Raw genomic sequence first — 21,959 nt, forward strand, 5'->3', positions numbered from 1 at the left:
TGCAGGTATCATGAAATATTATTTATGCTTGCTAATTGCTTAAAAATGATGAAAGTTACCAGCCCTGCTGTGGGATCTTGATTTATAATCATTAATAAAGAAACACATACATTACATCACTGTACCATAAATCTGGGGTTTTGAAAATATTTGGGTAAGTGTACTTCAGTATTGATTAGTTTCCTTTGTAGTCTTGCGGATTTTATTTCTGCATTTAGAAATATTACTGGGAGAAAGGGCCCATGGACGTCACCAATCCTTGGTACAAGAAGGGTCACCTAACCCTGGCTTTGGGCACAGAGAGGGCTCCAGCCTGGCTGGAGGGGGCACCAGGTGGAGAGCAGGTCAGGGTGTACCCAGTGCCGTGGGCCTGGGGTCACATGGGGCTTTTGCGTACTGGTACTTGGAGTAGGGAGCTTCCCAGGTGGCTCAGTGGTAGAGAAGTCGCCTGCCAGTGCAGGAGGCACAGGATGCATGGGTTCAGTCCCCGGGTCTGGAAGCTCCCCTGGAGAGAGAAATGACAACCCACTCCAGTATTCTTGCCTGGAAAATCCTATGGACAGAGGAGCCTGGTGGGCTACAGTCCGTGGGGTCTCAAAAGAGTAGGACATAACTCTGACTAAACAACAGCTTGGAGTAGGAGTGGGCATGGGGGGCAAGAATGGTGACAGTGGAGCCCCTAGGGGACCTCAGAGTCAACTCGGGGCCCCCTTTGCTCCTCTCCTGGTTGGCCTGTGGGGGAGGCCCGGGTATCCGTGTGATCACCTGAATGCTTTAGAATAGACTGGATTGTTTCAAGTGTCGGCCGGTCCCTGGGAACTTGAGAAAATGGATTCAGAACTTGGATATTCATAGTCACCAAACGGCCCTCAAAGAGGAAAGGCCAGAAAATTTCAGGGAGTGCTGGAGGCCTCACTGGGGAGAACCAAAGACATAGTGGACTTAGGTTGCTGGGTCTTCAGCACCTTTGGTTGAGTCTCGGGGACACTTACAGGAGAAATTGTGCTGGGAAGGGGCTGGAGGAAACAGCATCATGGGTGCCTGGGAGGACACTCTTTGATAAAAAACAGATTCAGAGGGACAACCCCAGTTCATCCAGCTCCTGGGCTTCCCTGATAGCTCAGTTGGTAAAGAATCCACCTGCGATGCAGTAGATTCCGGTTTGATTCCTGGGTCTGAAAGAGCCCCTGGAGAAGGGATAGGCTACCCACTCCAGTATTCTGGACTGGAGAATTCCATGGACTATGTAGTCCATGGGGTCGCAAAGAGTCGGACACGACTGAGCAACTTTCACTTTCAGAGCAGTTGAAGCGAGAAGACACTTTCAGGTCATGGAGTCCTGCTTCTTGCTTTTGCTGTGACATGAGCCCCAGCAAAGCTCACCAGGATGAGCTCCTCAGGCTGAGAACACAGCCCATCCAAGGTCAAGGCAGATCTTCATGGTCTCTCACTCTCGTCTCCCACTTTTCTGGTCCTTCCAACCTTGACTTTAGGTTTCTCACGGTGGTTTTTGGCTTTTTCCTTCCAAATTCAAACGTGCAAATGGAATAGAGGAGAAGCAAAAAAACAACTCATGAGATTTCTCTACAGGCTATGAGAAGCTGGTATAAAGCTCAACCAAACAAAAGATTCCTGGGCAACTAAGCGGTAGCATCTTGCTTTGAAAAAACTTTACTAATTCTCAGTTAAGTTTTCTCATTCCTTTTGGTTTTGTTACTGTTTATTTCCTTTCTTTCTTTTGGACCTTGGAAAACACAATTTCAATGGAAGCAAACAGTCAACGAACACCCTTGACAAAGTGCTTCCTCCACCGAGGGGCTAGGTGAGCAAGTGTGATGCCTGTCGAGATGCTGGGTCCTTGGCCAGACCCGTTGTGACCTTCTCTGGGTCTCCGGATGCCCAGGATCTCTCATGCTCTCCCCAGGGAACTTGGGCCAGATCCGGATCACGGGCTTTGGGACTCTGGGGTCTGCCACAGCAAAGGCCTTGCTCGCCTCGTCTCAGCAGGAGGGAAGTTGTGGGCAGGAGGCCAGGGGGCCCCCTGGGAAGCGGGCCTGGGAGCTCAGTCCATCCGAGCCTGTCGATTCTTGCAGTGTTTGAATAGGGAAGGCCTCCATGCTGGGCTGCCTGAGAAAAGCTTGTTTACTTTTGCCTGAGGAACGAAGGAGAATTAATAAAGCCGAGAATTTGTCCTGAAAGCTGATGGACATAACCTTACCCTGAACCCACCCATCCCCTTGAAGGGCCAGTTCTCTCTGGGAATGCTGTCCACCTGCTCGCTGAGCCAGCTGGTACCCCATTTTGGGGGGAAGGGAGGCAAGGAACCGTGTGCCCGTGGGAGACCTGGGGCTGGGAGAGAGATAAAGACCACCCGCTTCAAACCCACCGATTTGTAGTTGTAGTGACCTCTACCCCTGCGTCCCCTTGCCATGCATCAGCTCCAAGATATCGGTCTATCTGCATGTTTGGTTTGTAGAGGCTCCTGGGTTTAGCAGAATAAGCACTGTCTCAAAGCCAGGAGATCTGGGGTTGATCCAGCATTGACAGTGAAGCCTTGAACAGAGCAAAGACTGCTTTCTGCCTCCTTGAAGGATGAAAGGATGGGACCACTGGTCCTGGGCCTCCCTGCCCTGCGTCTTCTGGGAGGAATGAACTTCTGCTAAGCTTTCTTCTTCCGTGTCAACACCTGCTCACTCCCCTGCTCCCTCTGGTGATCTGCTTCTCCCACGAGCCTCGCATGCCCCCAGTGGGCAGAAGGTGCAGGTAAATAGTTAACACCTGGCTGGAGGTGGGGCCTGATTTCTAGCCTTTGCTGCTCTCCCTGGTGTAAACCAAGCCCAGGTGAGCCTCCCCACTGGAAATAGTATGTAGATGCCTTGGGAACCAGAAAACCAGAAAGAGGCAGGGCGGCCTCTGAGAAGGCCAGGCACTGTTTACTTGCGCTGGCCTCCGGGTCTGAAGGGACATGGCTGTCGTCCGAGTGGAAGCTGGACCCCAGATGGAGGTAGGAGAGCGAACAACCAACGCCTGGGCTCCCGCCACCTCCCAACTGGTCTTGGGTCCTCCCTGCAGCCCAGCTGCACTTACCCCTTTTAGGGCCCCACGTGGTGCCCTCTGCCAACCGCTCCAGTGGCCCAGCCTGGGGGTAGGGGTAACTTCCAAGGCCTCCCACCCCCAGCAGCCCTTCAGGGGAGCCAGGCAGCTGAATCTACATGAGCCAGCAACCCCCCAACTCAGGTGCTCCCAGGTCAAAGTTGGGGGTGTTTAAGGGGATGGGGGTGTGTGTGTAAGGGGATAGGGGTGGGCTTAGAGATGTCACCTCTGGGGACCCAGCAGCACCTCTGTTTTTTCCCAAAAGACAGTTTGGTTTTTCTAGACCTGTAGCTGGATAGGGTTGGATTATTCTCACTTTAGACTTTGGTTTTCCGGGGGAGAGGGTAAGACTTGAACACAGCATTGGCTGGTATTTGGGTGGGGTTGGGGTGGCGGGGTGAAGGGCACTGAATTGGGAGTTTTGCCTGATCTTGTTTCCTCTGCTGTGAAATTGGGTAATGATAACACTGTTGAGTATGGTTATTGTGGGGATTAAATGAGATGATCTGGGTAAAAACTGTAGTTCGACAGTGGGCTTATAAGTGCTCAGTTAAAAAAAAAAAAAAGCAATGGAATGCCATGGAAAATATAGATGCTTCCCTGGTGGCTCAGTGGTAAAGAATCCGCCTGCTGATGCAGGAAGGGGAGGGGTGGGGTGTTGATCCCTGGGTCAGGAAGATCCTCTGGAGAAGGAAGTGGCAACCCACTCCAGTGTTCTTGCCTGGAGAATCCCAGGGACAGAGCCTGGGAGCTACAGTCCTTGTGTTCGCAGAAGAGTGGGACACAAATTAGTGACTAAACAACAGCAAGATGGAGGGAGGGGCTGAGCTGGGCTAAAGTCTCTCCGTTCCTTGCTGGGACTGTGGGTTTACATGAGGACGGGTGCAGAGAGTCAGCCAGAGGGAGGGCCCTTGGGAAGACCTTGATTGGAAGCATGTGGGGCTGCCCAAGACAGAGGCCAGGTGGCCTCCTTACAGACCATAAGACCCTCTTAAAGACTGGAAACCAGTTAAAGAGCTTGACTTCACAATAGCCAAAAGGTGGAAACAGCCCAATGTCTACCAGTAGCAGACCAGATAAACTCCATGTGCCATGTCCATAGGATGGAATATCATGCAGCCATAAAAAGGGATGGAGTACCAGCATGGGCTAGACCCATTGAACATACTAGAAGAAAGTATGAATGCTGGTACCTCAAATGCTAGCATTTAAATGCTGGAAGCTTGAAAACACTATCCTGAGTGAAGGAAACCAGACTAAGAAGGCCACAGAGTCTATGATTCTGTTTATACGAAATGCCCAGAATAAGCAAATTCAGGGATAGAAAGTAGATTTGTGGTTGCCATGGAGTGGGAGGAGGGAGAGATGGGGAGTGACTGTTTGATGGGTGCAGGCATTCCTTTTAGGGTGATGGAAGATTCTGGAACTAGAGAGTGGTGATGAGTAACACTGTGAATGTACTTAATGCCACTGAATTCTACATTTAAAAACGGTAAATTGTATATGTGCTTTACCACCATGTGAAAAAAAAAAATTGTGCCAGGTCTTAGTTGCGACATGCAAGGTCTTTGCTCTTTAGTCACGGCTATATGAACTCTTAATGGCACCATGTGGGATCTAGTTCCCTGACCAGGGATCGAACCCGAGCCTTCTGCATTTGGAGCATGGAGTCTTAGTCACTGGACTCCCAGGGAAGTTCTTACCACAGTTTTTTTTTTTTTTTTTTTGAATTTTTGAGGTCAGAGTGCAAGGGTGCAGTGATCTGGTTTGTTTGGGGTGGGCTGACTGGAGAGCGGGAGCCCTGGGGACGGGGCGCTGGGGCTCAGGCAGCAGTGGGCGACAAGCTTGCCTTCCCGACCTTTTGTTCACTGGGAGACTTCTGAGTTTGGGGGCTTCTTCGTACCTCCCCACTTCGTCCCCAAGCAGAAATAGCTCAACCAACATGGGGAAATGGTGGATGTCCTCTGTGACCTTCTGGATGTACACCAGTGGCTGTGTGGCTTAGTGTTATGTTGAAAAGATCTGCCTGCACAGCCCGCATCCTCTTCTCCTTTTAGGGTTGTCTTATGAGGATGTGGTTCTCTGGGTCCCAGTAAGGGAGCCATTGTTACTCCTGGTATAGGAGAAAGGGACCTGTGAGTTCGTGGGGGCGGGAGTGGGGAGCTGGGATCCCCGACCACAATCACCTGTAAGCAGCTCTGGCTACTTGTAAGGACAAGGTCTGTTAATTGATTGCTAATTGGATTTCAGGAGATGGGGTGAAACAGGACGTAGGGCTGTCCTGGATCAGCCATTTGAGTAAACGGCCATCAGATAAGTATTGCCCCTTGAAGAGTTTGGTCCAGACTCAGGAGTGAAGATAAAGCAGTTCTGGCTAAGTGAAGGAGAAGGAGATGACATTTATAGAATGCCTGCTCCGTGCTCGGCAGTCTTCCCAAATCTTAGCCATTTAATCACCTCATTTACCTAGGTGAAGTAGGTACTGTTATTACCCCATTTTACGTAGGAGAAACTGAGGCTCGGAGAGGTCAGCGAGCTGAGATTCCAACCTCAAGGTCTGTGAGTGGTGTTATTTATTTATGGCTGTGCTGGGTCTTCATTGCTGCCTCGGGCTTCCTCTAGTTGCAGTGAGTGGAGCTACTTGTCACGGGGCCTGGGCTTCTCTTTGTGGTGTCTTCTCTTCTTGTGGAGTATGGGCTCTAGGGTGTGTGGGCTTCAGTGGTTGCATCTCGTGGGCTCTGGAGTGAGGGCTCAGTGGCTGTGGCTCCTGGGCTTAGTTGCCCTGTGGCGCGTGGGGTCCTCCTGGACCAAGGATTGAACCGGTGTTCCCTGCTTTGGCAGGTGGGTTCTTAACCGCTGGACCACCAGGGATGTCCCTGTGAGTGGCATTAACCTCCCTGTCATTTGACCTCTCGGTAGCCATGCTAGTTGGTCAGTGTAGGGTAATTAAAAAAATTTTTTTTAAATATATAAACACGTATATATTAATATATATATATGAACACATGTAGTCACACACACACGACCTTGTGGTAACATCCTACCAAGAGAGAAGACAAACTGGTGTGTCCATAGGGGACCTAAAATCAAGGTAGAGATGGAGGTGCAGCCAGTTAAAAGCCACTGTCTCCCACAGGTGCCCGTTAAAGTGCCCCTTGGGAGTGTGGTTTGTCGGTGTGGGGCGCTGGAGTGGCTGGTGTGCCTGAGGCCACAGGATCTGGGCTTGGGAGAACCACTTAGCAGTGACCTGTCCCTTTGGTCACAAGGCAGCTGAACGAGACCGGCATGTGGATCAGCTTATAGGTTGGGGGTTGGGGTGGGCAGGGCCTCGGTGACTTCCTCACAGCCTTATGTCCTAAAAAGTGTCTGCAGAGAGTCAGCTGAAAATTGTTAAAACTGCTAAGACTAACCCAGGGAAGCCATTAGAGAATTAACATGCAAAGGTCAGTAACTTTTCTTATATCAGCAATACCTAGTTACAAACTGTGTCAGAGCCAGTGAAAAGCATATAATGGCCTGTAGAAACTGTTTACTGAATATACCTTTTTTTTTTTATGGTAATGGAAACAATCTCCCAATTAGAATAGCAACAAAAATATCAAATACACAGAAATAAAAGTAGCAATAAAAGTACAGAGTATATATTAAAAAAATAAAAAGAGGGTAAAACTGGAAATTTGCCGGTGGTCCAGTGGTTAGGACTCTGCATTTACACTGCCAAGGACCTGGGTTCAATCCCTCCTCAGGGAACTAAGATCCCACACGCAGTGCAGTGTGACCAAAAATAAAAATTGAACTTAAAAATTAAATTTTTTTAAAAAGAAATAAAAAAGATTATTTCCCAAGGGACACTAAAGAAAAAATTGGAAGATCGTACCATGTTCTGGGAGGGCAAGACTCAATACTGTGAAATGTCAGTTCTCCCTGAAATCTATAAGTTTAGCATCATTGTAGCCGAAATTCCAACTGGATAGAATGTGATTCTTAAGTTCAGGGAGGAAAATAAATGAGTGAGAAGAGCCATGAGTGTTTTTTAAAAGAGAAGAGTGATGACAGGTGACTCGTCCTACCAGGTTTTTTAAATACTGTAAACAGGATATTGACTGTAGTGTCATCCTGGCATAGGAACAGAAATCACAAAACCGAGTAGCAACTCCAGAAACAGAAACAGACTTGAATATGAACATAAGGACTTGTATACGGTCAAGCTGTGATTATAAATCAGTGAGGAAAAGGGTGAATCGGTCAGTAAATGGTGCTGGGAAAACTGGCTGTTTATTTTTAAATAAGAATAAAATTAAATTTCTGCTTCATGCTGTGAACCCACATAAATTCCAGTGGATGAAATTTATTTTTAAAATCTTAAAAATTCTAGGATAAAGCATTGCTAGTATCATGTAATCTTTGACTAAAGAAGGCTTTCTTGATATACAAAAGTCAGAAATGATAAAGGGAAAGATTTTAAGTAGATAAAAATAGAAAACCTCTGTACCTCAGAAATCTCTAACCAACATAAGGCAAACGAAAAGCTGAGAAACATCCATTTTTAATGTGAATGACAAAAGACTAATATCCTCAATAAATAGCTTTTACAATTCACCAAAAAAGAGATCCTAATACAAAATTGAGCTGAGAAAATGAACTAGAAATTCAGAGAATTTATTCAAATGGCAATAAGTATCTGAAGTAATCAGTTCAGTTAAATTAATCAATCGTGTCTGATTCTTTGTGACCCCGTGGACTGCAACATGCCAGGCCTCCCTGTCCATCACCAACTCCTAGAGTTTGCTCAGACTCATGTCCATAGAGTCAATGATGCTATCCAACCATCTCATCCTCTGTTGTCCCCTTCTCTTCCTGCCTTCAGTCTTTCCCAGTACAAGAGTCTCTTCCAAGGAGTCGGTTCTTCACATCAGGTGGCCAAAGTATTGGAGCCTCAGCATCAGTCCTTCCAATGAATATGAAATCAGGACTGATTTCCTTTAGGATGGACTGGTTTGATCTCCTTGCAGTCCAAGGGACTCTCAAGAGTCTTCTCCAACACCACAATTCAAAAGTATCAATTCCTCAATGCTCAGCTTCCTTTATAGTCCAGCTCTCACATCCATATATGACTACTGGAAAAACCATAGCTTTGACTAGACAGACCTTTGTTGGCAAAGTAATGTTTCTGCTTTTTAATATGCTGTCTAGGTTGGTCATAGCTTTTCTTCCAAGGAGCAAGAGTCTTTTAATTTCATGGCTGCAGTCACCATCTGCAGTGATTTTGGAGCCCAAGGAAATAAAGTCTGTCACTGTTTCCCCATCTGTTTGCCATGAAATCATGGGACTGGATGCCATGATCTTCGTTTTTTGAATGTTGAGTTTTAAGCTGGCTTTTTCACTCTCCTCTTTCACTTTCATCAACAGACTGTTCAGTCCCTCTTTGCTTTCTGCCATAAGGGTGGTGTCATCTGCATATCTGAGGTTACTGATATTTCTCCCGGCAATCTTGATTCCAGCTTGTGCTTCATTCAGCCCAGCATTTCACATGATGCGTATAAGTTAAATAAGCAGGGTGACAATATACAGCTTTGACGTACTCCTTTCCCAATTTGGAACCAGTCCGTTGTTCCATGTCCAGTTCTAGCTGTTGCTTCTTGACCTGCGTACAAATTTCTTAGGAGGCAGGAAAGGTGGTCTTGTATTCCCATCTCTTTAAGAATTTTTTCCACAGTTTGTTGTATTTGAAGTATTACACTTTAGTTAATAAATATTTTTATTTAATAAGTATTTGCTTCATAAAGAAATAATATTAGCAAGAATACATTTTAGGGACTTTCCTGGTGGTCCAGTGTCAGAAGACTTCAAGCTCCCAATGCAGGGGGCCTGGGTTAGATCCCCGGTCAAGAAACTAGATCCCACATGCTGCAACTGAGACCTGGCACAGCCGAACAAATAAATACTGAAAAAAGAATACCATTTAAAAACCCTTATTAAATTGACATTAATAAACAAAAAGTAATTCCTAGTGTTAAAGGAGTTAGGGAAACAGGCACTCACCTGCTCTGGTGATGGGAAGGTAACTTGGTACCACTTTTATGAAGGGCGATTTAGCATCATGTATCAAAATGTATTTCTGACTCCATCCTTTCCCTCATAGGAGTTTAGCCTAAGGAATAGTGATGTATGGCAAGACTTAGCTACAAGGACCACATGTCTTTCAGTAGTGTGTTAGTGACTCCGTTATGAAATATCCATATAATTATGTTGTAGGAGAATATTTGAATATGAAATGAAAAGATACAGTATACCCGCTAAAGCAGATTACACATATAATTACATGCGGAGGATCAATTTTGGTTGGTGAAAAGACTTGCTTACACAGCATTTCGGAGAAATTATTTCGTTTGTGCTCATATATTCACATAGTTCCCAGCCTGGGACTGTTTTGCCCCCAGGGGATGTTTGGACATTACTTGAGACATTTTTGGTTGTCAGTAGGAGGAGAGTGCTAGTGGCATCTAGTAGGTTGGGGCCAGGGATGCTGCTGAACATCCTGTATCACACAGGACAGCCCCCTCGGCGATGGATTATCCAGCCCTGAATGGTAATAGGGGTGCCGAGGTTGAGAAGGCAGGTGTATTTTTGCAAGATAGCGCCCACGTGCTCTCTCCAGAAGTACTGAGGCAGGATGCTGCTGGTGATTTCTCAGTTACTCGGTTACTCAGTTACTGCAGCTGAGGGTTTAGAAGGGGACTTCCTAGGTGGCTCAGTGGTAAAGAATCTGCCTGCCAATGCAGGAAACTCAGATTTGATCCTGGGGTCGAAAAGACCCCTGGAGTAGGAAATGGCAACCCACTCCTGTGTTCTTCCCTGGAAAATCCTGTGGACAGAGGAGGCTGGGGGGCTTCAGTCCATGGGGTTGCAGAGTCGAACATGACTGAGCACGCACGCACATGCATGAAGGTTTAGAAAGTGAAGTTTTTCTCTCTTTTTTTTTTTTTAATAATATTTATTTATTTGGGTGCATCGGGTCTTAGTTGTGGCATGCAGGCTTCGTTGCTCCAGGACATGTGGAGTCTTACTTCTGTGACCAGGGATCGAATGCAGTCCCTTCCATTGTAAGATGGATCCTCAACCGTTACTGGACCACCTAGGGAGTCTCTAAACTGAAATTTTCGGAAATCAGCTAGCTGTGATTTCAGCAATCATAGGTAATGCTATGCTCACATAGGCAAGTGTTTGTCTGATCCTTTTTCCATGGTGAATTTTAGCCCAACCAAATATGAAATTTATCCAAAGTTCTGAGCTTTACTATGTATTACTGTATTTTGAATTAATGTGATTTAACTGATTTAAAATTTTTATGATGAAAAATCTTGGAGCAGTGGCCAGAACAGAGTTAGACTTCCGTGTTCCCATCACATTGATTTAACACTTAACATCATGCCCCATTTGCTTCAATGATTTTTTTTTTGCCAAAAGATTTTCCGAGAAAAGCTTAGACATTATGACATTTCACCCCTAAATATTTCAGAACCCCTCCTTCTGAAAAAGAACATTTCTTACATCTTCTCAGTAGTTTTATTACACCTAACAAAAGGAACAATAATTCTTTAATATCATCAGATGCCCAGTCCACCTTCCAGCTTTCTTGGTTCTCCCCCAAATGTCTTTTGCAGCTGGTCTACTCAGTGGTTTAATGATTACAACATAATGCAATCATGTGCTACACGAAGCATTATATTTAGAAGTGCATTAGCGTTCTGTTTTTGAGGGTAGAATGTGTGTGAAGTGCCGTGTCAAATGAAAAGTGCTACCTGCGTGTTACCTGTCGTCATTGTTAACTTCATGATCTTAAGGGGCATGGCCACATCTGGCCATAGGGTCGTGGGCTTTGGGGACAGGGGTCGGGTGATAGCTCTGAGCTTCCTTCAGGGGAGTGTCCCTGAGGAATGGGCACCTCCACAGCTGAAGGGACAAGGGAGCCAGCCACCATCATAAATCCTTGTCACTACCCTCTGTGATGGGAGCTGAGGGTGCTGGAGCTAAAAGCCATTCAGCAGTGGCTTCAGGTGCCAAGCGGGGCTGGAGAATTCTCGGGTGTGGGGCTGTCCCCTGCATTTTCCATTTGGTTCAGCATCTCTAAATGGTTGTGACCATCCAATATCCTCTGGTGGCAAAACAGCTTCTGGTTAAAAACTGCCGGGTTCTGGTTAAGCCCAGATTTCCGGGCATCAGTGGTGTTCCCTAAAACACTCTGGGAAAGGAACCAGAGGCTGAGCCAGGGGACTCAGTGGTTCCCAAGGCCCCTTTCTCTCGAGCAGCACCCGCCCATTCCTCTTGCCCTGGCTGGAGACCGGACCGATCTGTATGTGTTAGGTTGGACCGAATGGAATTGCCATTTTCTTTGAGCATTTGTGGCCCACAGAAGTGGCGATTCACATGACTCAACTGACTGCTTCTGTCCTTTTGGCCAGCAGACCCAGGCAGCCTGCTGGACAGACTTTCTCTCTCTGTCTGTCAGTCTGTCTCTGAGACTTTTCTCTGCCTTTGTCTCTGCCTTTCTTCTCTGCCACCTTCCTTATTCCTTCGCTTTCCCTCCATCTCCTCCCCCTCCCTTTCCCCCCTTTTTAGGGCCTGCACAAAGGGCCGAGGGCAGAGGTCAGGCTGGGGTGAGCAGGACCGGGAGAGCACGCCGCCCCCGTCCCACCACCGGGGGCCTCAGTCACCCTGGGGAGCACAAAGGAAGCCCCTTGGCCTGGGAGGTTTCAGGACCCTCATTGTTCCTCTTTGGCCAGGCCTTTGCAGGTGGAGCTGCCACCAGCCTTGGAGGAAAATAAAGGGATGAGCCCCCAGAGGCCAGGGGAGCACGTGGGGGCGGAATATTCAGCCCTTCTGGGGGCTCTTCCCACTGGGGACTCAAGGGGGGGGTGGCTGGTGGGGATGGGACAAGTGACAGGTGTCAGTGAGAGAGAGGCTTGGAATCCCCGGGCCCGCCCCTGTGTCACGCGGATGTCACAGGGTCCTTGTTGCTGAGGCTGGAGGGTTGGGGGCGTGCAGGCTGCAGAGCTGGCTGAGGTGGGGTGGAGGCTGAGACACCCCCACCCCCACCCCGAGGGGCGGCCCCTGCCCAGAGCTGTGCCTGGAACCTCCCTTGGGATTCCTGTAGCGGCCGGGGGCTGGGCGCTGGTGTCAGGCATCACAGTCAGTCCCCTCTCTGCTTGCTCTTGGGTTTGTCCCCTGTGAAACCTCTCTTGCTACTGAAGTTAGTAAAGCCCCCCACCCCACCAACCCCAGAAGTGGTCCCTCTGATTTCTTAAATACCCTGCCAGGTTTAAATCTACTCCAGACTTGGACTTTGCTGGTGGTCCAGTGGTTAAGAATCTGCCTGCCAATGCAGGGGACAGGGGTTCGATCCCTGGTCCAGGAATATTCCAGATGCCACAGGGCAACTAAGTCCCTATGCCACAACTACTGAAGCCTGCGAAGCCTGTGCAGCCCCATGAGGAGTAGCCCCATTCACTGCAACTAGAGAAAAGCCTGCATAGTCAAGAAGAAAAAAAGCTACTCCAGACCTAAAGCAATAATAATAATAGTAGTGTATTAGTTCAGTTGGGCTGCCCTAACAAAACACCATAGACTGGGTGTCTTAAACAACAGAAGTTTAATTTTCTCAAAGTTCCAGAGGCCGGAAGTTCATGTTCAGGGTGCCGACATGGTCCAGTTTTGGCAAAGAGCCTCTTCCTGGCTTACAGACTGCCAACTGCTTGCTGTGTGCTCACCTGGCGGGGAGGGAGCTTTCTGATGTCTCTTCTTCTAAGGGCCCTAATTCCACCCTCATGGGCCTCACCCTCATGACCTCATCAAATCCTAATTACTCTCCAAAGGCCCCACCTCCAAATACCATCACTTTGGGGGTTTGGGCTTCAACACGGGAATTAGGGTTGGACACAGTTCAGTCCATGGCAAGCAGTGATGACAGCATTCTTAAATGCCATCATTTACTTTAAAACAGAGGTTTTGAGTATTCCATGACCCTCCCCCACACCAGTGACTCGATGAATGTGTCCTGCAGACCACTTGATAGCTCTGGGATCTGTCTTGCCATTGAAATGAAGCTGTGGGCTGATGGTCTGTTCAGCCCCCTCCCAGCCCCCTCCCACTCAGTATTTCCGCGTCCTGGCTGGTTGGCAGACAGTGATTCTGGGGCCTTTTGGTCACAAGTGGTTGCCTTTGAGGCTCTTTCAAGATTGCGTTGAGGGGATCCTGGGGGATTTGGACCAGGAAGTGTGCCCAGACCTAGGGGAAGGAAGGTGAAAAGGAGAATGGACGGGACATCGTCTGCCCATTATCGAGCATCCTCCCTGGCTGTGGACGTAGAGCTTCAGTACTGGAAGGACCAGTATGGTCTTGAGGTGGGAGAGGCTACCAGCTGCCCCTACCATCTGATATGCATGAGGGACTGTCCCCACTACCCCCCACCCCCACCCCACCACCTCCTGTCAAGCAGGACTCTCTGCTGCTTGTCCCACTGTTTCTAAACTATGGACAGGGCTTATGAAACCGGTCCCACTCTACCCCAAGACGTACCCGCACAGATCAGGGGCCTTCAGAGCTTTAGTTCAGTTAGAGCCATGGACCTGAATCTGAGGAGAATCTGGGGACCCTGCCCTCTTCCAGTTCCTTCCAAAGGAGAGGTCAGCTGCTTCCCAGGGGAGGTGGTGGCCTGTGTGACTTGCATTGTTTTGTGGGTTCTGCTCAAGAGTAAATTGTGTTGTAGGATCAAGGAAAGGAGAGGGCTATTCTGTTTGCAGAGGTTAGAAATGAATCAGGGTCTGAAACAAATTTATTTTTTACAAAGACATGTCTGAGAATTGGTGGTGTGCCAGAGCTGGCACACACCTGCTCATGAGAGCCGACTGCTGGCATCTCTTCCAACTCTGCATTCAGGGCACGGTGCTGGCAGTTTGAAATTGGCTGTGGTGGGAATATTTACACCTTGGAAATTGGCACAAGCTGTGAATCAAGGCTTTTTCTTCCCAGGGAGCTGGTGGTTACACATTTCTCAGCATTTCTCCCCAGAAACCTCCCAAGACTGGAATTTTGCCCCCTGATAGCAGTATGAAATCTGGACTTAGTGCATCCAATCTGGCTTCCCCATTTGACAAGTGGGAAAGCTGAGCCCCAGAGGACAGTGACGGCTGAGGTTACACAGTGGATTGATGGCAGAACCCAGGTGAGGACCCAGGTCTCCCATCTCCCCACGTACCGTACTGTCTCAAGCCAGCACCCTTTCAAATTGTGGAGAGAGATCAGCATGTGGACTTGGAAGATTCCTCTTGCTGAAGAGAGATGAGAAATTCTTAAGGGTTTGGGGCAGCAGATTTAGTGGAAGCTGCTTTAAAATTTCCTTCGAGCCAGGACAGGTTAGATTTTCACTCACTGCCATCTTATCCCCCTCCCCCAACAGGGGGACATGGCCCTAGCTTCCTGGCCAAGCCTTCCTTCTGTCCCATGAGGTCACCTCCTTCAGTCCCAGCGTTGAGAAGTCATAGTTTAGCATCTGAAACCTCCCTGCAGGCGAGGACATCTTCACCAGACAGAGTGCTGAGAAAGTGGCCATCCTTTTAGGGCTGATAATCCAGGATTGTCCTGGCTCTGCACTTCATTCCTGTCCTTCCTCCTCTTTGGTGGTGAATGTACTGCTGTGGACGGGGATAAGGCACAGCACCAGCTGCTCTTTCGGGCTGTCAGGGGCCCCACGACAGGGGTTCTTGTGCTGGCGATTTATTGAGGTGATGTTCTCAGGAGAAACCAGTAACAGAGTGAGGGGAGCGGGACAGGGTGGAGGAAGAAGCTAGGAAAACGTGCAGGTTCAGAAGACTGGCCTCAGCCTGTCTCCATGGGTGCTCTGGACAGTGAGTCACCCCAGAGAACCCAAAGAAGTTGTCCTGCATACAAGCAAAAGGGCTGGGTAGTTATGTTGTTCAGTCACTAAGTCATGTCTGATTCTCTGCAGCCCCATGGACTGCAGCATGCCAGGCTTCTCTGTCCTTCACCATCTCCCAGAGTTTGCTCAAATTCATGTCCATTGAATTGGCGATGCTGTCTAACCATCTTATCCTCTGCCGCCCACTTCTCCTTTTGCCTTCAATCTTTCCCAGCATCAGTGCCTTTTCCAATGAGTCAGCTCTTTGCATCAGGTGGCCAAAGTATTGGAGCTTCAGCTTCAGTCCTTCCAATGAATACTGAGGGTTGATTTCCTTTAGGATTGACTAGTTTGTTATACCTACCCACAATGCTGGCTGTTGGTTGTAGACTTCTTCCTGGGATGGGGCATATGGATATTTCCAAGCAGAGCAGTTTCCATCAGCCAAGGGCAAACCTTCAGAGAAAGTGCAAGTGTGAGCTTGTGGCCACCAGCTCCTGCAGCAGCTGGAGGTGGGTGCACTGGCCCAGGAAAAGGGATCTTATCAGTGGATTTCTGTTTTGTTAACTCTCCAACAGCTCTACTGTGGAAAGGCCTGGTGGTTATTCTCTGGGGCCTGTGCCCTCCCTCTTGACCCCTGACCAGTCACTCAGTACACACAGTCTTGCAATCTCCCTCAAATCTCTCCCCTCTGCCACACACACACTGCTGCTACCATCCTGATTCAGGATTCTGTTTACTTCCCACCAACGGTGTGTTGGTCAGAGTGGGCTCTGTGCTGTAACAAGTGTCCCCAACAGTCCATCACAGGTGTTCCTGGCTGGGCGGCTCCCTTCTAAGCAGTGAATCCGAGGTCCAGGCTTCTTCTGTCATGTGGCTCTGCCATCCCCTGAAGCCTCAGGGTCATTGATTTGGAAAAGAGAGTACTATGGGATCACTTTCCAGGCCAGGCCCGAAAACATCTGCATCACTTCCATCTGAGTCCCAGAGCTGGACTCAGTCACAGGACCACACCTAACTGCAAGGGATGCTGGGTAATGTAGTCTCTAAGCCCAGGAGGCAACTAAAAAGGTGTTTGGAAACTATATACAGTCTTCCCTGTAGACTTTTTTGTTCACTCTGCTGACTTTGGGGCGTCTGTGGCCACCTATCTTCAGGGTGCCACTGTTACTGGCATGAGAAAGCAATGGTGAGCTTTGAGGGCCTTTTCTCTGTGTAGGAAGCAGGTTAGCCCAGTCTGGGCCAAGGGGTGGACATCCAGCCTGCCCAGCTGCCCAGATTGGGGTGTAGCCCACCCAGGGAACTCAGCAGAGGTGTGACCGCATTGGCACTGGCCTAACTAGCTGGGCTTAACAGCCGGCCAGCCAACCAGTGCGGTGAATACTGCAGGGCCACCAGCTTTGCTCTCTTTCCTGACCTTCCCAGGGAGCCTGGCTTCGCCTCCCTCCCCTGTGCCACTGAATCGCCCTTTAGCGCCTATGGACGGCAGCTCCAGGCTGTGTCCATCGCTGGCTCTCACTGGAGAAGCGTGTCCACGGCCAACTGGATCCCCGTTGGGACAGCTTTGTTTCCCCGGCTGAACACAAAATCCCCTGTTCACTCGCAGAGCCGACAAGGAGACCCCGTGGGGCTGGCCCTGTGGGAGCAGACAGCAGTGAATGCAGGGCCCCGATGGCTTCAGCTTGTTAAAGGCCAATACACAGGCTGGCCCTGCCCTCTGCGCGGCAGACAGAAAGGAGGGCGCGGAGCTGTTACAGGGGATTAGCGGCCACAGACGGACGGAGGCAGGTGCAGCCTTTTCTGCAGTTCGGAAGGGTTTATGAAATACTGATCCCGCGCTCTATAAATCCTTCCCTTGGCCTCATCTGGGCAATAGCCTGAAAAATGGGGATTTCTTGTCCAGCCAGGCTTGGGAGTGGTTTTGAGTGTCCCACCGCCAACTCTCAGCACTCCTTGGGAATGCCAAGCCAAGGATTTGTGCACTTGTCCGTCGATTCATTTTCTTTTCATTCATTTATCAGAAGCACATTTATTGAGGGCCTGTATTAGGAGCTGGGGTTCCAGAGATGATGGAACATGGAGTCTCGAATTCAGGGGACTGTGGTTTATGTGAGAAAGATGCACAGATAGATGACTCTAAGTCAGAATGTTAGAGCAGAACCAAGGATTTACATGGCGGCAGATACCCCATGGCTGTCTCTGGGCCTCCCAGTGTCAGGCTCTGTTGAGAGCCTGCTGGCTCTGTTCTGCACTCATTCAAAGCCTCAAGTCCCAGGTGGCTCGTCAACCCTCGGTTGGGCTGCTGTTTCCCCATGGCACTGATGGCACATAAGGAGAACCCATGGCAGAGCGAGAAGTTTGGGGTCTTCAAGCAAAACTTTTGGAAAGTCTGTCTCATGTGGCAGAATTTGCATCTTGGAAAAAGACCAGGTTGTGGCTCTGATGTGGCTCTGATGTGGATTTGGCTTCCATGTCTTTCCCTCCTAGAGGTGGGGACCCTGCCGCCGTCTGCCGCAATCAGACTTCCCTCATCCAACAGGCAAGCGCATCGTCAAGCAAGTAGGAATCTCTTACCTGAGCTCTCTGCCGGGCTTCACAGTGCCCACCTCCTGCAGGTGTTGGATCTTTGACAAAAGATGTTGGAACCTGTTCTGTGGCTCAGGGCTTCAGTGCGAGTGTTGTAGTGGGGAGGGGAGGGAAGAGGGTGGTTGGGACCTCAGGGCTTTCGTGAAGCCTGACTTCAGAGGGTGGAGGCATATGAGGTCAGGAGGGTCTCAGTTAGCTTGTCCCAGGACCCAGATAGGTATTTCCTGGCTTGTAATGGGAGCTGGTGCTTGGGGGTGTAGGAACAGAACTAAGGGGTACCTCCGACACATCTGGCCTCACCTGTGGGTGAGAGCTGCTTAGTCTCTTGGCTACCAGAATCGCACTGGATGCTTCTCCCAGCGTGAACTCCCCAGCAGTGGGTCAGGACAGCTCTGGGGGGTCTGTGGGGTCCACAGCAATGCTTGGACCTCTGAGACACACCATCCTCTGGTTCCAGTACCCTCTGGTCTGTGGGTGGGAGTTGGGCAGCAGAGGCTCAGAAGGTGCCCTGGACAACAGGGACACAGATGTGGAGCTCTTGACTGGGAATTCCATGTCTGGGGGACTCCTGGGGCAGAAGAGATGGGTAAGAAACAGAAGCCTACTATAGAAGATGACTTTAGCTGTCTTATTAAACCTGGATGTGTCCAGGTGGGGAGGGCAGGGCAGGGGTGAAGTCCACTGGCCTGTTGGTGACCATCACCCTCTAGGCTCTGCAGTGGCTCTTGTGGAGGACAGCCATGCCTCTGCCTGGAATGTGAAGATTCTGGCACCTTCCATGGGAGGCACGGGGTCTGTGCTGGTGACCCGAAGTATAACCAGAATCCTTTCCTTCCCCAAAGCAAATGTGGTCTCTTCATTTTCCACTTGAGAGGGTAGCAGAGTCTGGTCTTGACAAGGGAGGGTTTCAGTATCTGTCATGGTTCTTGCATTTTTGTGGAATGAGCGACCCCCATAAATACGGTTTTCAGATGCCATAATTCGTTGAAATGCCATGTAACTTTTTTAAAAAGCCATTTTGCATGGAAATCTTTCCCAAGTATATTGCCAGCTTTCCTGCCATATTCAGCAATGCACATTGAACATGATTTAATGTCTCAGGATGATACAACCATTGCAAAAAAGGGATTATACTGTAAAGAAGCTTTTTCAGCCGTTGAGGAGTGTTGGCCTCTATTCAAAATGGCCCTTAGGTATTTTACATCTGCTATTCATAGTTTCACAGTTTTCTGTCTCTTTCTTGCTCTCTCCTAGCCAGTCCTTCCTCCTGCCAGTGGGTGAATCTTCAGAAAGTTCTCCCTACCCTTTAAATAGGTAGATCCCAGGGTCCTGTGTTCTGGGAATGGCGGTTGTTGTTCAGTCGCTCAGTTGCATCCAACTCTTTGCGACCCAACTGCATGGAGTGCAGCACACCAGGCTTCCCCGTCCTTCACCATCTCCGGGAGTTTGCTTAAACTCATGTCCATTGAATTGGTGATGCCATCCAACCATCTCGTCTGATAATGACATTTATTATCAGTGTTTGTGAATTAAGGATGGTTAAGCTCTAAATGAAGATCTAGAGGGATTTCCTTTGTGGTAGTAATTTCAGTTCAGTTGCTCAGTTGTGTCCGACTCTTTGTGACCCCGTGGACTGCAGCATGTCAGGCTTCTCTGTCCATCTCCAACTCCTGGAGCTTGCTCAAACTCATGTCCATCAAGTTGGTGATGCCATCTAACCGTCTCATCCTCTGTCATCCCCTAGTGATTTGTAATTTGGCTGCTTCCAAACTCTTCCTTCTGTGTTCTCACCTGTATCCCAAGGAACTGAGAGAAACGGACAGGTGGCCTCCAGGCAGGTAGGGTTTCACAGTCTGGAAGCGTTTCCACACCCAATGTAGATAGAGACAGGATTAGCCTCTTCAGTTCTCACATCAGACAGCTGAGGGACAGAGAGGTTAAGAAAGACCAGCATGATGAGGGTCCAGGAAGTCATGTTCTTGGAGTTTGAAGAAACCGAGAAGCTTGGGAGGGCAGGGTGCTTTCCCCGAAGTCTTGAGGGCTGAACTGTTGGTTAAACAGGTGATGGGTAGGCTTGTGCCGGGCTGTTCCAGCAGGTGGAACGAAGGATGTGGGGCGGGGTAGGGGGGCAGTTACAGAATAGGTGAGGCTCAGGTGATGAACATCCTGCACAACCCTAGGGTCAGAAGTGAGGCCAATGGTGCAAGGGTGAACTGCCTTTTAAGATCCCACTTTCAGCTCCCGTAAGGTGGATTCCGTGGCCTGTCTCCAGTCTATCAGTTGGTGACAAGTGGCAGAATAAACCAGGAATGGCAGGAGTGCTCAGTTGCTCAGTCGTGTCTGACTCTTTGCTACCCCCTGGACTCTAGCCCACCAGGCTTCTCTATCCATGAGGTTCTCCAGGCCAGAATACTGGAGAGGGTTGCCATTTCCTTCTCTAAGGGATCTTCCCAACTCAGGGGTCAAACCTGCGTCTCTTGCATTGGCAGGCAGGTTCTTTACCACTAACGCCACCTGGTAGGAGTGTGACAGCTTTCTCACTGAGCAGCAAGAGCACCTGATTGAGTTCTGGGCCTCTGGGTTCTGAGGTTGATTAGTAATGTCTGCCATGAGCTTGGACATGGAAATTAAGCATGCATGCTGTCTGATTGCTTTTTTTGCTTTCACGCTTGCTCCCAATCACTGTCTTCTTGGGCAGCCGTTGTGTTTATTCTAGAGATAAGTTGCTCCTCATCAAGCCTTTTCAAACTAGGACTCCAGAGTGTCCTGCCTGCTTTCTCTGCCAAGGCTTTCATTCGCTTCTAAGGGCCAGAAGCTCATCTCCTATTTTGATGGGGAACTACATCAGAAGCAGTTGCAGGAAAAGCAATCTACTCTCTGGGTGCAGCAGCTTCTTGACTTGGTCTGCCTGCTCCTGCCTTCCTCTGGCAACCTGTGATCACAGCCCCAGGTTGTGTTTCCTAAGGGCATGGCTGGTGGGAGGAAGGACTGGGCATGGTGATGGATGCTGGCTCTATGGGAAGGGCTGTGATGGGATGTCTGAGGGTGGGGGGTCTGGGCAGAGGGATTCTGCCTGAGGACAGGAAGCCGAGAGCGTGGTCCCTTGAGGAGGGGCGTCCCCTGCATCAGAGGTAGGGGAGGTTAAGGGTCAGTGCTCAGTCATCAGGTTGCCCAAGGCTTTGCGGACAAAGACCCCTCTGGGTGGCCCTGACCTGGAGTGAGGGGCAGTTGGTGACAGGGAAAGTGTCCCCAGTGGACATGACCTGGGATGCAGAACACTGTGGGCCTGTGTTCTCGTGTGTAGTGGAAATGGTGGTCCTAATACCACCTGCCTGGCTTCTTACCGGTCATTGTACAGCTCAAATGGGGTCATGGGTGGAAAGTGCTCTGGCGGGTACTGTCCAGGTATAGCACCCACTCAGCTGTTCAGCTGAGCTCCTGTGGGGCTTGAGTATCGGACACAGCCGCCCTCTGAGGCTGAGGTGGGGTCTGCAGGCAGGAGAGAGGGGACCCCAGGCCTGCGGGGCTGGTGGCAGCACAGGACTGGGGACCACCTCTGGGATAGGACGAAGCCCCTCGGTGTACTTCGCCCCAGCTGGGAAGGACTGGGGATGGGCAGCTGAGGGCTGAGAGAAAATTCTCGATGTCCAGGCACTGGTTGAGCTTGCCGAGGTCTCCCGCCTCCAGTCGGGAGGGCTTTTGCAGTCCCCCAGGCTCTGGGCAAGAGGCTTTAATCTAATTACATGCTTTATTTGAGCCAATTTGTTTTCCAATCCATCTTGTTCAGCAAGAAGAAAGAGCGTGCTGGGGACTCCTGGCACCCTCTTGTTCCAAGTGGGGAAGAGGGGCTGCTCCCCGCCTCATGAGGCTGATGCAGCCCCCTGACCTCGTCCAGCCTGGTCACCCCACCCCCAAACCAGACTGCAGGCCACCCTGCCCGGCAGGGATGGGACTGGGGTAGGTTGACCCTTTTCACAGGCTGGGCTGCAGAAGGGGAAAAACCTGGCGTGCTGGTCTCCCCTCCTGAAGGCCCAGCCCAGCCTGTCTGTTCCATCAGCGCTTCCTGCCTCTGCCTTTGGGGGTCCCAGTGCTCCAGGCAAGACAGGCTTCCAAGGCAGCGGCCTGGTAGGGGGCTGCACCTTCCCACGAGGAAAGCCCCACCCAGCTCTGACCCTCCCTGGCCCCTCCTACCAGGGTTGCCCTCCTAATTCCAGGCCTGGGATGTTCAATCTGCAAATATATTTTCATCATAAGGCAGCAGGTTTTGAATCTCTGTTATTAAAGTCCAAACAAAACACTGAAGCCCTTCCAAAGTCCCTGGAGAGGGAAGGCTTGCCGTCTCCCGCTGTCCTGCCCAGGAGAGGAG

General features: G+C 49.8%; 1 protein-coding gene across 2 annotated transcripts in view; it reads left to right on the forward strand.

The window, feature by feature from the left end:
• NTN1 (netrin 1) overlaps positions 1–21,959 on the forward strand; it is a 205,387-nt gene that overhangs the window by 153,115 nt on the left and 30,313 nt on the right. The window lies entirely within an intron of this gene.

The sequence above is a fragment of the Bos mutus genome, chromosome 19, assembly GCF_027580195.1.
Source record: "Bos mutus isolate GX-2022 chromosome 19, NWIPB_WYAK_1.1, whole genome shotgun sequence".
In the NCBI taxonomy this organism is placed as follows: Eukaryota; Metazoa; Chordata; class Mammalia; order Artiodactyla; family Bovidae; genus Bos; species Bos mutus.